Below are 13,472 nucleotides of genomic sequence, written 5' to 3' on the forward strand. Positions count from 1 at the left end.
TTGTTCTTTGGACAAATGTTGCAATTTATTGTCCAATGTGTCGAAAGTCAAATTAGTTGCAACCAACACTATACACATTTATATCTCACCAGGAAGACCATTATTACCAAAAAGTGCATCAGACTGTTCACATACGCAGTCGCATTACCGCAGATGTTCTTTAGCCAAGCATGTGTGCAATTATGGATGAGCTTCTGAATATGCACGTCCAAAACCATCCACTTGTCAGTAAAAAAAGCCAAGGTACCAAATGAGTACTGCAGAAAGACTGCGGCAAAAACTAAGGCTATCTTTTCTTTCCCTTCCTCTTCAAGTGATGTGAAAGTATCACCATCACACATTCCTTTGTTGGTCACAGAAGTGGAGAAGAGTGCATTATACATTAGTGAGAAAGGTCAAGGACCTGTGAGGTGAATGTTTGCTAATTCAACAGAACAAGAGACTGCAATTAATGAGACTAGCATACAAGTAACTCCCACTGCCACATCAGTCTACAACAACACCACCTAGCAGCTTCTGCCACAGTAGTCAACAATTCAGTGGGTATCTTATACAAATTTGAAAAAAATAGTGTTTTGAGGATAAAATCATAAGCGAGGTAAGAAAAAAAAAAAAAAGAAAAAAGGCCATTCTAAAAACTAGAGCAACCTTTGTGAAGGAAGGGGGGTGAAGGCAAAAGAACAATGAAGGGGGGAGAGAGACAAACACATTGCTTCGAGAACCGCTAAAACTGAGAGAGAACAAAGGCTTTACCTTTTGCTACCTTTGCAGAAGATGAAGCAAATTTAATCTCATCTCGCAAGTCTTGTACTTTTCCACTACGCCTCGAGGTGCTAGAAAAAGTCTAGGGGCCCACACCCACCTGAGACAGGAGCTGTTATCTTTGAGCCTGGAGCTCAGCTCTCCAAACATTAAAGGTTAGAGAGGAGAGACTGAGGCCTGCTGACGGCAACATCCCTGCCACTAAACACATTAGGGTCAAAAGGCACTTTTTTTTAAACCAGTTTTGTTCAAATTTGCTAGATGAAACTTGTTTGAGAAGATGACAGAGCATCCACCCTTATGGAAATGTGATTGATGGTTTTCCAAACAATTTTAAGACTATTTCAGCTGAATTTAAAATGTCAGACAACCTCCTTTTATCCAGTTTAGATTGTGCTACAAGTTAGGATTTTTAACTGCCTAATATTATACAACCTCCCTATGAAATTAGTTAGCAGTTGGTCAGACTTTAAGCCACAGTAAAGGAACCCTATAAACTAAAGAAAAATAAATGCAAAAGGAAAGAGAACAGCCACAACTGACCTGTGAATCTTGCAGTGACAGGAAATGCATCACTGAGCAGTGGGTTTTCTGCTACTTCCTGACTGTTAGACCACAAACAAGTGAACACTTCTCTCTCATTTTGAGAGTGGAAACTTCTTCCACTTCCTCTTAGACTTAGTATTTCTCACTTTGTGTTTTCGACATGTTCGAGTGACATATATTTCTATTTAGTTAGTAACCATTATTAGAAAATATAAAATAAAATAATAATCATTTTGTATTAACAATACCAGCATAGCACACATCTTACACAAAATCGTTATATTTTCTCACAAAAAAAAAGATTCTAAATGCCCCCTACTTTTACACGGAACCCCCTCTTCATCACTCTTAGATCATGCCACCCTTCAGTGGTTTGCTTCTGAGAAGAACAAAACAAGTCTGGTTCTCAGAATTCTAAAAACGCATCTTCAGACACCTTCGAAAAGCTTCACTTATCATCCCAGATATCATCTCAGATATCATTCTACTGTGCTGAAACCACCACACACAATCAAACATGATATTATCAACTAAAATCATCAAATCAAGACCTCACAAATACAACACCAAGCTCATGATTCAAAAATACATACATTTAATGACTTTAAGCCAAAAAAGAAACCAACTTCCATGTAGTATGGGTGTTGTAGACTGAGGTTAATTACTGAGAAAACAACATGAGGAACAGAACTTGGTGCACCCTTACTCACTTCCTCTCTCGCACATCTCACTCTCAGGGTTCATCTCCTGCTACTAAACGCTTAGCTATTTCCTCTATGTGAATGTTGTGTCCTCAGGCATTTGTACAGATGCTGATGGGCAAGAGAAGAGCTGATGTTTAAAAATGTAAGCGATTATATCGCTGCGGTGGTGTTGGTGCAGTGGATAAGACACATGCCTTTGGTGTGAGAGACCCGGGTTCGAATCCACTGTGAGACACCAGTGTGTCCCTGAGCAAAACACTTAAACCCTAGTCCAGAGGCGTGCGACCTCTGACATATATAGCAATTGTAAGTCGCTTTGGATAAAAGTGTCAGCTAAATGAATAAATGTAAAATGTAATCTTACCAGCTGCGAGCTGACCCCAACTGATGGACCTCTTAAAAGGCACATGGTATGTGCTACAAAATGTTAAAAATGTTCTTCCTTGTGATCTGTTTCTACTATGTGGCAACAGGCCGCACACCACAGATAGGAAGACATGTCAGACTTGTGAAAACAGGACAGGAAATTGCCACAGGGGCTAACAAAGACAAAAAAGTTTGTGTTGCACTTCAAACTTCGAGGCCCAAAATGTAAAAGTTATCAATTTCTAAATTCTGTCACCAACAACTGCCAGTACTTGCGAAATGGTATAGTGGCATTGGAATAATATTTGGGATGCGCTGATGTTAAAATTCTGTACAGTACCACCAATTGGATAATTATTTTCATGTTATGGCTGATAATAGACAAATGGCTGATATTAAAATTAAATACGTTGTCTAGATAAGTAAAAAGTAAAACACTACAAACTAAAATCAGTTACTATGATACTACAAGTGAATTTAGATATCACAACATTACAAAGTGAAAAATGTATATTGAGGTTTTTTTAGGTTTCTTAAGTTTAAGTGAGTGTTAGATGATGGAAAAATAGAGAAAATAAGCAAGCACAACTAAATATCAAATAGTAATGCCAATAAAAAAAAAATCTAATATTAGGTTTTTGATTGGGAAAATGATATTATGGTAAATTAATAGTGCTGACTGCATGCACAGCGGTTTCAATATAACGTGCTGGCTGAAGAACCTTCTATAACTTATTTGTTAGGATCTTTGCACAGACTCTGCGCTGCCTCCAGCTGCAAATGCAATACGAAAAACATTTCAGATATTTCGGTACAAGATAAAATGTTTTGACTTATACACAGGAACAATTCAGAGCATGACAAGACTGGAGAAGCTCAGGGCTTTCAGTCCAATACTGATTGCAAACTCAAGCGTATGCACCTCCCTCTGACTCACAATCATCTGACCATGTTTACATTCTGTAAAAGCATAAAACCCCGATCTTTGATAAAAAGCTCTTACTGTTTTACTCTATAAATGATTCAGTTTCTAAAACAACATATATCTCACACTTGGGTGAATAAAGTCAACTAACTTCAATATACACTACTGCGCTGTCAAGCGCAAGGTTGGGGGTTCGAATCCCCGGGAACACATGATAGGTAAAAATTGATAGCCTTAATGCACTGTAAGTTGCTTTGGATAAAAGCGTCTGCTAAATGCATAAATTTATTACATTTTTAATTTATACACACTGACTCAACGCCAGTACTGCTGAGCCTGGCAGAAATCAAGGCTCGTTCACTGATAATGCTGCCTTTGATAAATGGGGATGTTCCAGCTCTCCTGAGACTGTATTTATCATGCTTTTGTCTATGGCGACATATGCAATGTTGTGAAATAGCGCCACCCCCGCCATCTTGACTCACCCATCTCCGATGTGTTTACACTCATACCAATACCGGCATGTCACAGCATATGTCTGCACAAGGAGGGAAAAATGTACCCTGAATACAACAGCAAAACACGCCTGCCTTGCACCCCCACACTTTAAAATAAAATTCTGGGAACCCTTAACAGCCAGTGATGACAATCATGACACGGCTTGCATTCTACCTTTGAAAAGCCCCTAAGCATCACAAGGTTTTTGCTAACTGTAAAGCAGTAGAATTCAAAGTTTACTTTTTACCTCACTGTCAGTGAAAGAGAAACTAACTGCACTCTAGTATACTTTAAGTTCCTTTCTGGGCACTCAAGGACTTGCAGAACAAAAAGCATACATGAGAATCAAATCTCTTGTCTGAAATCATAGCTAAACATCTACAAGCTAGGGATAGAAAGAAACTGAAGCTGGCTTTTAAATTGAAATAGCATTCCAAACAGGTCCGGACACAAACTGTGTGAGTTGTCCACATGGCCAGAAGCTGCACTGGCACTCCTTGAATATAATGCAGCGTAAAATACTTTATGGCTCACACTATTGGCCCAAAATAAAAGACATTCATAGCATTTATCATAAGTTATGTAAGGTTTGCCTTTGTGCAATATGTGGCGTAGTTTTCACGTCATGTTGTCTCGGCTATGACAGTATGTAAGACGGGCTGCAACATGAAAGGAGGTCACTTACATTTCCATAAAGTGATTACATATCAGTTAAATGGGATGAAGCTGCAAACTAATAAACGTCGGTAATAATCACGCTAAGAAATAACTGGGACTCTTCATTATGAAATGAGACCCAGTATATACCCAGGTCTGAAATGAACACATAATCTAACCAGACGAAAAAGGCACTGGTTTATTAAACTTCCAAACTTACTACTCTTACCAACCTTTTGTGATATTGTTCATAAGGCCCTTCAATATAAATGTGGTAATACCAGCTGTAATTATTCTGCGAGATCGAGGCTGACACAGTACTGTAAGTGATATGTTTAGACAGCTTTCAGATCCATGCTGGCTAATAAAACCCATGGGGAGGGTGTACAGGAGGACCTCTCTTTTTACTAACTACTGACTGCAGCCTAATTGCATATCATTTTTCAACCAATGATCCAACTCTCCAGCTACTGTTGCAAAAGTCACATTTTCAGGTGCTGAACCAGAATTGTGTTCTCAATGTTATGAGCTATAGTACATACATCAATCATTTTCTTAATTACATGGACACCATGTACTCTTGATACGGTACTCATTTACTGCTGGAAATGTTTGCATGAGCTGTTGTGAATGTGTGCCTGGGCTTTACATGTGCAGCTCATAACCTGCAAAAAAAAAAAAAAAGGGACAAAGCAAACACCACCACAATAAAAACAAATCACAATAAAATAATGCTGCCCTTCCCCCATCCCTCTATTCAAATCTCTCAATACAAGAAACCAGAGAGGAATGGAGTGATAAAGAATAGTTCTAATGACTTTCAGAGCTCAGTGATGGGAGAGGAATCACGTGTTGCCATTTTGTTGTGGTTGTTTTTCAGATTCGTGAGGAGGCGGGATACAGATGCTGGTGGTTGGGTTTTATTCAGGTCAATATTTGAGAAGGAACGCTAGCCTTTGTAGTGTCATCGTTTGCTCATGATAGCAACGAGATGAGAAAATCCAACAATAATATGTGAGGCTGTAAATGAACGAGCTTAAAAAGTAGTAGTTATCTTCTCAAATCTACTTAAGCAGATAGTGGCAATATCCTGAAGTGAGCTGAGAACTACAAAACAAACAAACGAGTGAAACATAGTTCATGAAAACATGGTTTTCCATCAAATCAGCAGAATCTGATTCTTAGCATTTGGGCTCACTACAAGGTACCAATAACAAGGCACGAATTTGTGTGTATGTAATAGACAGAATATCTCTTGAGGACTGTGAACACTAAATGAGACTCACAATGCCAATGTAAACAAGGAGTGGCTGTTGCTAAGAAACGGGTTGTGAGGTGACCCAAAGCATGTCGAGTGATATGACACAGATACAAGAGTAGTTGACATTTAAGCATGAAAAATAAAGCCAGAAAACAAGATATGAAGTGTACAACATTTTTAAGCGTGTGTACATATATTGTGAACATACATACAAATAAGTATTAGTCTACTGAAATAGAAATGATCTAATATAAGTGTATTAATTATTGTTGTTGATCGCTGACTTCTCTATTAATGTCTTGTAATTGTAAATAATAAATTTAACAAACTAAAATTTCTATCGCTTATGCCAGAAGGTTTTTTTTAATATCACACCAAATAAGTTTCCATTTCAACTGACAGTAACCAGTGAATAGAGTTATTTTTCAAACAAGTAGGTCAATATGTGGCCTGAACTGAAACAAACTGGTATCCTCGTAGCAAACCCACTGTCACGTGGTAAAGAGCCTTTTAATTTAAGATCTTACAAAAGTGTCCAAATGGCATGCCATACAGAACTTCCATGAGTTTTATGTTATACAGTCATCTCAAAAGGTGCTATATATATATATGTGTGTATATACACATATATATATACATATATACTAAAATCTTTTAAACAATAACTGCCCTTAAATTAATGCTGTAAACACAACTTTTTGGTTGTGGGGGTGGTAAATGTCTGTAGAGTTTCCATGGATCTCCAGGGTTCTGGGATTTCAATTTTCCACAGCTAAAATATGACACTACTGCAACCACCTTCCAACCCCACTCAATTAAACACATATTCAGGTTTTTAAGGGATTATTTTAGTCATCTTACATAAAAATATTGGTCACCCCCATAGTTTGTGATGTAACTACAGAATTTGTGAGTAAACTTTCCTCTGGCTGATGTAATGCGTGACTTACTGAAGATGCTGTGTTCCTAAACTGGACACATTTGGACCTATTAACCATCCAATTACACTACACCACCAACTTCATAAACCTTAGCCATTGTCATTTAAATGTTGTATCAATATACTAGCCTCAAAAAGGCCTTTTTTAATCATTTAGTTAGAATCTCTTAAAGAAAATATAAAATGTATACAAATATCTGTGCTTGGACATTTCCAACAGCTTGATCTTCCTTCATTGATGATATGATGCTGTACACAAGAACCAAAGTTTATATCATGACAACAGATCCTAATTTTAAAACTCACATTAAACCATCAGAAACTAACACATTTTCATTAGCAAGTCTTTTTAGAGCTGTGACTTGTGGTTTAATGTTCTCTCAAACGCAACCGCCCACAGCTTGTTCAAAGCCTGCGTGTGTTTCTCTAAAATGTTAGATACTTGCTTAGGTGCTCACCACACGTGTTGCTTTAGCGCTTGCAAAATGGTCGCTTCTATTCACATCTTTGAAACTGTGAAGCTCTTTGTTTTTCGAGTCTTTACGAGCCTGAATTGCATGTAATTGCATTTTAAGGCTGGTATGTGCCCTGAGCGGTTCCCTCAAAAAACACTGAATTGTCATGACGATAACCAGTCACATGTCTGAACTGTGTATCCGTTGTTTACAAGACATACTAGAATATTATACACAGGGGCTGCCCCTTCTCTGTAGTTATGGGAGGTAACCCTCCTTCTCATCTGGTCGATCTCCTAAGTACTTGTTAGCAACATACACATACATACACCTGTGCAATTAAAGCTCTAGATGAAAACAACTACACAACTTAATGTCTGGGCCCAAGCATCCAGGACTTCGATACTCAACACCAAATTGGTGTCAGCAATAAACGTTTTTATTGCATGGTGCAAGTGAGAATATGTCAACCATGCCTCTTTGAGTCTGGAATTCCTCTTAAATGAGAACGCCAGGCACCTGACTTGACTCAAGAGTGGCGGTACAGCAGGTTACAAACAGACAGAGGCCCTTGTATCAAAAGAGTTACTTGCAACTGCTTTAACAAAATAAAGGAGTTCTGGAAAACACGGTGTTTGCAATGAATGGTTTCATAAGATTGATTTCAAAACATTTTTTTTTAAATGGGCTATTTAAATGGGCTAGTTAGTTTGTAGCCCTTTGTCATGAGACGCTTGACTATGTGATGTTTTTGTGATAAATTTAGTGAATACACTCCAAGCAAAAAGACTAAATTGTGTGGTTTACATGGGAAGTGGTCTGATATCAGTCATCTTTGAACATGTGACGTGTAGATCATCTCTGGTGAGATACAACAGTGATAATGAGAGAAGTGATATTCATTTTTTGACGCCAACATGCTTGAATGATAAAAAGACAGTTTTGATGATTAAAAAAGAAAATTTAGTCTTTCTAACTTAAAGTTTTCAACAAAGTCCTCAACTTAAGAAATTTTCTTCTGTTAGCATATATGTGGACCTTAAAGATTCTGAAGTTTCTGTAGAAATGCCTTCTAGATTCTCAACCAATTACTGTTCTTACTATAAAAGGCATATACTGTTTGGTTATATAAGACCAAAGTAAAACCCGGTATTGTCTATGCCCTGGGAAATAGGATGTAATGGACAGACTCAACTCTAGAACAACAGAAAGAACCCATTCAGTGGGCAGTTTCAGTGGAACATCACCCACCAAAGCTGGAGACAAAAACAAAACGGGGGTAGCAGGTGGGTGGGAGTCATTAACTTCTTCAACAAAAGGGCATTTCCAAGATGAGATTGCAGGCCACTCTTCCTTATTATATCAAGACCATGTGTTTCTTTTGGCTAAACTGACTGACCATTTGTTCCGCTTTCTTTCCTAAACCATGATGTTATATGTTTTGGACAAAATAAATATTATCTCTAGTTCTTTGCACAAACACAAAAGAACTGATCTTCTCAATATATTTTCTTATTTTCTTCAAGTTGATACCGAATAATCTATTATGTAACCATCTGTGATAGCGAATCTGCCAGTAGCCTATATCTAGTACCTGAGAACCGAGGCATGCCAGTCTGAGCTTGTTTCAGGAATCAAGACAGTTTCAACACTGAGAATGTGTGTTGCTCATTGGAAATGGGGAGAGCAGTATGAAAACATGATGCAAATCTGCCCGAGCAGTGAACAACATATTGACAAAGGAATGACAACCTAGACTATTTTAGAAGAACACTACTGCTTTGAGTAAAAATTCAAACATACCCAACGGCGAAATTATTGTTATCACATTTAGTGATCTCATGAAACTTATATATATATTTTTTTGCATAGTGGAGTCATGGTCACATAAGATTATATTAAAACTAGTGGTGGGCCGTTATCGGCGTTAACGTGCTGCGTTAACGTGAGACTCTTATCGGGCGATAAAAAAAATATCGCCGTTAATCTATTCTCAAAGTTGGGTTGGGAGCTGGGTCTATATTAAGCAAGCTATGATGACTTTCACCTTGATATTTTATAAAACCGACTGGCCAGCCTAAAAAGATCAGGACAGTTGACAGGCCACTGCTGCGCATCGTCACGAAAGCTTATCTTTTTCACGTGTTTTTAAGCCTTATTGCTTGTCGATTTAAACATTAAAGCATTCAAACACAAGACGCGCAAAAGCTGAACAGAGTAGCTGGTTACTCGCACGCTGTGTTCGGTGCGCACAAGAGAGAGAGCCGCGTATCACAGACAGCGACACTGAACCGAGCTCTCTTCTGCGAAGTTCTCCTCGAAGTCCCTCCTGCACCTGAACGAACAAATACAATTCGCAGTTTGAACAAACAAAAAGATGTGAAAGAGCCCAATTCAGTACTCGCGGTGTTCTGGTGTTCAGGGCTCACGCAGAGAAAGGCGTCTCAAAAATCTTGAACATCGAATTTGCTTATTTTTGCTCTTGTGCCGACAAATACATACAAAATGTCAAAATATCCACCTTGGAAATTATGCTAAAAAAAACTGTCAGTTATTTCTTAAGTGAAAGTAAACAATTGAGGAAAAAAATGGGATGTGTATTATATTGGATGCCTTCATCGTCTCTTAAAGTGACCGCGCCTAATTTAGCTACTGGCTGCTGTAATGTTAATCCAAGAAAATGAAAGAAAATCACTCACTGCTATATATATATATATATATATAGCAAAACTGTAATAATGTGAGAAATGTTGAAGGTGTCTGAATAAATAAAGGTTTGATTGTATATTTCATTTTTACATTGAAGACTATCCAGTGCTATTTTACATTTAATTATTTGGTTTCTGTACCTTGACACCTACAAACTTGAAAAACTTAAACATTGTGTAAATAGCACAAATAAATAAAAATAAACGAACATACAAATTAAACAATTTCAAACAGGGCCCACTGGTACAACCTTTACCGGGTCCCCGCTGAGCCCAGCTACAGCCCTGCTCACGCCTGTTTCACACATACTCCGTCTGCAGTGCGTACGCAGTCCGTGTGCGTTGCGTATGTGGTGCAGCACAGACTCGATGTGCTTTCACACAGGACGCGTTTGCAGTCCGCTACTCGGTAAGTAAACGATCTCTGCACTGTTGCAGACGCAACGCTCCTGGAACGCAACTGGAATCCGTTAACATCTAGATTAATTTCAAGATCAAAGTGAGATTAATCTAGATTAAAAAAAAATTATCTATGCCCACCACTAATTTAAACTGAAGACAAACATTTCTTAGAGTATTGTTATACTGACAAACTAGCTCAATGACGATAACTGCAAGAATCCTCAAAAGATGAAATATGAAGTGCCATGAACAAAGAAACCTCAGAGATTTCCTCAAAACCTTCAGTTAGCTACCAATCCGACAGATTCTACAATCTACCATGTTATAACTAATTCCAAAAACTTAATCACTGAAAGAACTGAAAGGCTTTCAGTTCAAACTAACAAACCATAATCTGCAATATGAGGAGCAACAGCTCTAAAACCATTAGACAATGCTATGACAGGAAGAGGACAAAGATTCTTTCTCAAGCCCAGCCCTCTTCTGTTCTCTATGCTAGACCAGCTAGATCAGTTTGGTCCACCCCTCCTTCTCAGCAGGACCTTATGATCCAATTACAAGCAGGGACTTGTTGACGCTATTTTATGTGAAGAGCCAACCTGACACTACCAGCGTGACTGCCAACTGTGACAGAAACTCAGGCCCTAAGAGAAGCCCCAAACAAAGCAATCCATAGCAAAGGGGCCTGTGTTTGACTACTACCCAACTCCAGGTGCCCTGGTTCATTTACAATACAAATCAGGAACGGCCGGGTGGGGGCATAATGGTGTGAGTGGTGTTAGTATCTCCAGCCTAACGGGGTCTGACAAGATAACAAGGCTATTAAAGTAAAATCTGACATCATGATGAACACCTGAGGTCATATGACATAGCATGTGTTGAGTTGGGGAAAATTCCCTAGAAGTCCAAGTTTTCTGACCTCCACCAAAACACTTTCACATGTGAATTTGATTGAACTGAAAGGATGCTTTAAAAGTGTAATGTACTTTGTACTGTTCTTGCATTACCTCAAAAGACCTCAAAAACTTAAACTGGAGTATTACCAAAACATGAATTTTATGGTACAAGCAATGGCATTGCCTTAAAAAAGGGCATTCAAAATAATGCCCATGTGACATCTGTAACTTCAGCCAAGATATTAATTTGCATAAAACTCTTTCAACATCACTCTTGGCCACATGCTTGAACACAATCATGTCAAAATAAAATGACTGTTTTCTCTATAAGACTGGTTGCCCTGCTACTTACAGACTTGTCTCAGCGCATACCATGGAGATGACATAAAGTTACTATAGTAAGTATGGTGTCAGGCATAATAACACGTTTTAAACTCCAAATAAACTATATTTTAAAAAAGGAAAGAAAAAAAAAAGAGAGCAAAAAATAGTGCTCAGGGACAGAGTTGTTTATCACTCTCCTCTCAATGAAATACTGAGTTTTTTTAGCAAAACAGGATGAGTAACATTCAGACCAGGTTTGATGGCAATGTTGAGGCCTGATAAGCCAGTCTAAAAATCAAACTGAAATCTACAAGCCCACGTAATGGAATCAATGACACACTTTAACAGCAAAACCATCACTTACGTGAAAAAAGCAGATTGGCGGTAAGGTTATATGTATGCATAGTGCATCGTTGGCAACTTCTTATACATATAGCTAAAACAGGCAAAGATGTAATCGAAAATATTAATTTGACACTGCAACCCACTCTAACCGTCGTATGGGCTTGGTCAATAGACTTACAAAACATGATTGCCTACCTCATTCTCGGTACCCATATAAGTCAATGATACTATGCAAAACATGTGACCATAAACTTTAAATACCACACATAATATAATAAATACATTTTGTTAGATTTGAATTATTGCAAAATGGTCTTTCATGTAGGGAAAATGGCACTAAATCTGTTTTTGCACACATCTGCAGCAATTTATTATATAACTGTCAATCATGCGACCAATAGGTGATTAAATATAAACCAAATGCACAGATATTTAATTGTTCAGCTGTATTGTAATGAAGGCTGTATATAAATACGGTGTTTAAATGTTGACCTAAAAATAAAAATCAAACAATGTAACTTCATAATCAACACAATCTATATTGCATATACGGGTATATATGTAATAAACAACAAAAAATGCTTACAAAGTGAAGAATGCAGACAACAGATACTTGATGCTAGCAGACCTAGAAGTGAATACTATTACATCAAAAAGATACAAAATGGTCACTAACCTTAAAGGTTCAGGGGTTTCCTGTCAAACTCCATGGTTACGGTGGAAAACATATCAAAATCTTGGGAAAATGACAGATAAAAAGAAATAAACTTGAAAAAAAAAATGGAGAGAGATAAATTGTTGACGGGAGTAAAAAAAAAAAAAAAAAAAAAAAAAAAGATAATCCAAGGGTGTGTCTAAAGCGAATCAAATGGCATGTTCAAGGTGTTGAACACTGACCTGCCCCTCTGCCTCTCCCACTTACTTTAGTAGTAGCTAGAGTGAAAATGAGAACAGACTATGGGAGGGCAATGGCAGCGGCTTGTAATCTTTAAAAAAAAAGAGAAGTACTGCAAAGCAAATCTCTCTCACTGTGACTCATCCCCCAAGTAACCACTGACAGACAGGCTGTAAAACAGAACTTCAGCATGGGACCAATCAGCTGCAAGGGCCGAGCTAATATGCAAACACATTCAGGTGAGCCCAAGCTGTTCGATTGGCTAGCGAGCGCAGCGGGGGAGGGGAAACCTGGACAAAGTAACAATCAGACTACACCTTGAGCTATGTGAGACGGGAAACACAAGACTGGGTAAGAGAGTAAAGGTTTTCATCAACTTGACGTAGACGTGGCAAGAGTAACGCAAGCTTGGGGGATTTTACCAACATGAAATGCTATTTTAAGGAGAGAAAAGCTAAATTAATATCAACTGACTAGATCTCTCTGTAGTTCTTGTTTTGAGTGGTGCCAGAGCTTTTATTTCAGAAGGTGAAATGGGAGTGGCCCTAGAGGCTATTTGACACCCCTTAAAGCAGGCTTTATGTTTGATATGAGGCATGAAAAAGGCCATGCGTTATAAAACTGGAAGAGCCGCCCCATCTGGTTGCACTGTTGAAAAGAACAACGACAAGAAACACTTCCAATTCATCAGAGGCCCTACCACTGATTTCTACATCACCACGTTCTTACAACCAAAGGGAAAGTACAGCGTGTGACTCTGCTGCTTTATTCTGCTGCAGTATTCCAAT

General features: G+C 38.2%; 1 protein-coding gene across 5 annotated transcripts in view; it reads right to left on the reverse strand.

The window, feature by feature from the left end:
• The window catches only part of LOC132113737 (ETS-related transcription factor Elf-1-like), a 39,034-nt gene that overhangs the window by 17,449 nt on the left and 8,113 nt on the right, over positions 1 to 13,472 (reverse strand). The window contains exons 1-2 of one of the 5 annotated variants that reach the window (XM_059521699.1): positions 12,687 to 12,703; positions 12,466 to 12,525 (exon numbers count right to left, since the gene is read on the reverse strand). The exons of 1 other annotated variant lie outside the window; for it this stretch is intronic. The gene's annotated coding sequence lies outside the window, so the exon portion shown is untranslated. Of the gene's footprint in view, positions 1 to 2,376; positions 2,500 to 12,465; positions 12,790 to 13,472 lie in introns of those variants that run through there. 3 more of the 5 variants (XM_059521700.1, XM_059521701.1, XM_059521698.1) reach the window with 3 other exon arrangements.

Source organism: Carassius carassius, chromosome 33 (assembly GCF_963082965.1).
Source record: "Carassius carassius chromosome 33, fCarCar2.1, whole genome shotgun sequence".
NCBI lineage: Eukaryota > Metazoa > Chordata > Actinopteri > Cypriniformes > Cyprinidae > Carassius > Carassius carassius.